The sequence below is a fragment of the Bubalus bubalis genome, chromosome X (genome assembly GCF_019923935.1).
Source record: "Bubalus bubalis isolate 160015118507 breed Murrah chromosome X, NDDB_SH_1, whole genome shotgun sequence".
NCBI classification, from domain to species: Eukaryota; Metazoa; Chordata; class Mammalia; order Artiodactyla; family Bovidae; genus Bubalus; species Bubalus bubalis.
Window position 1 is genome coordinate 65151638 of NC_059181.1, and position 2127 is coordinate 65153764.

General features: G+C 45.7%; 1 pseudogene; it reads right to left on the reverse strand.

Moving 5' to 3' along the window:
* Positions 1-262: 262 nt before the first annotated feature.
* On the reverse strand, positions 263-1608 carry LOC102396791 (annotated as a pseudogene).
* Between the last annotated feature and the right edge of the window lie 519 nt (positions 1609-2127).

Sequence of the window (2127 nt, forward strand, 5' to 3'; positions counted from 1 at the left end):
TAATGGGTCTCAAAGTCTGTGACAGATTTTTGGTCAAAGTGTTTCTATTGAAAAGTACTGATTTTAAAAACTAATGACTTAAAGCTTCCACACACAAAACACATGGTCCACAAAACATTCACCTCACCTTCTGAAGGTTTTGTGATGCACTGTTATAATTACCCAGTGGTTTACATTAACCTTCCATGGCCAATTGAGGCAAACAGTTCTGAGACCCTTCTTCCACCACTAAGGCTGGGTTGGCAGGTGTTAGTGATAATATTCATCTAGTCTTCTGAGCCTGTTTGGCAGACTCGGTGACCCTGCAAGCTCTAGCTGCCTTCTTGTTCACTGCTTTGATGACACCCACGGCAATCACCTGTCTCATGTCACGAACAGCATAATGGCCCAGAGGAGGATACTCAGAGAAGCTCCCAACAGATGGGCTTGCCAGGACCCATATCAATGATTGGTGGCATCAAGAGTTTTGGGGCCATCTTCAGAATGATGATCAGTCTTCTCGTTCAGCTCAGCAAAATTGCAAGCAATGTGAGCTGGTTGACAGTCCAGCACAGGTGCATATCCAGCACTGATTTGGGATGGATGGTTCAAGATAATCACCTGAGCTGTGAAGCCAACTTCTTACATCAGTGGGTCATTTTTGCTGTCACCAGCCACATTGCTATGACAAACATCTTTGACAGACACGTTCTTGACACTGAAGCCCACATTGTCCCCAGGAAGGCCTTTACTCAGTGCTTCATGGTGCATTTCAATAGACTTCAGTTGTTACGCTGACTGGAGCAAAGGTGACCACCATGCCAGGTTTGAGAACACCAGTCTCCACTTGATCCACAGTGACAGTATCAGTACCACCATTCTGTAGATGTCCTGGGGGAATCAAACACAAGAGTTTGTCAGGTGAGTTGGTGGCAGGATGCAATCCAGAGCGTCAAGCAGTGTGGTTCCACTGGAATTGTCATCTTTACTGGTGACTTTGCATCCCTTGAATCAAGGCTCTAGCATCTTGTCGCCATTCCAGTCAGAAATTGGCACAAATGTTACTGTGTCAGGGTTGGAGTCAATTTTCTTAATGCAGGTGCTGACTTCCTCAATGATTTCCTCATTTCTCTTCCAGCTGTAGGGTGGCTCAGTGGAATCTATTTTGTTAGTTCCAACAATTAGTTTTTCACACCCAGAGTGTAAGCCAGAAGGGCATGCTGGTGGATCTGCCCATTCTTGGAGATACCCGCTTCAAATTCGCCACCACCAGCAGCAGTCATCAGAACAGCACAGGCAGCCTGGGACATGCCTGTAATCATGTTTTGGATGAAGTCTCTGTGTCCTGGGACATCAGTGATGGTCACATAGCCCTTACTGGTCTTGAATTCCCACAAGGAGATATCAATGGTGATACCACACTCATGTTCAGCTTTCAGTTTGTCCAAGACCCAGGCATGCTTGAAGGAGCCCTTTCCCATCTCGGCAGCCTCCTTCTCAAACTCTTCAATGGTTCTCATGTCGATCCCACCACATTTGTAGATCAAATGGCCAGTAGTGGTAGACTTTCCGCGTGCCCAATGACAACGATGTTGATGTGGGTCTTCTCCTTTCCCATTTTTGCTTAGGTTTAGCAGTGGTTTTCACAACACCTGTGTCCTGGTGGCAAAATTGTTGCAAGAAAGCTATCTTTTAATCTTAATGATTTATTTTGTTTATGGCTTCAGCTCAGAGGGTAAAGTGTCTGCCTGCAATGCGGAATACCCAAGTTCAATCCCTGGGTTGGGAAGATCCCCTGTAGAAGGAAATGGCAACCCACTCCAGTACTCTTGCTTGGAAAATTCCATGGACAGAGGAGCCTTGTAAGCTACAGTCCATGGGGTCACAAAGAGTTGGACACGACTGAGCGACTTCACTTCACTTCTCACTCCACTAACACAAGTGATTTGTGTCTGTTTTGTTTTGTGCTCTACTCCACTAGCTCAAGTGATTTGTGTCTGTTTTGTTTTGTGCTCTACTCAAATGGTTAGAAGAATGCCTAAAACACAGAAGACCTCAAAGGGTATCTGCTGTATTGAGCTGGACTGATATATGCTGACACCTGAGGCTATCCTCAATTAAAGACTCACCACCGATCCCTTCACCTGG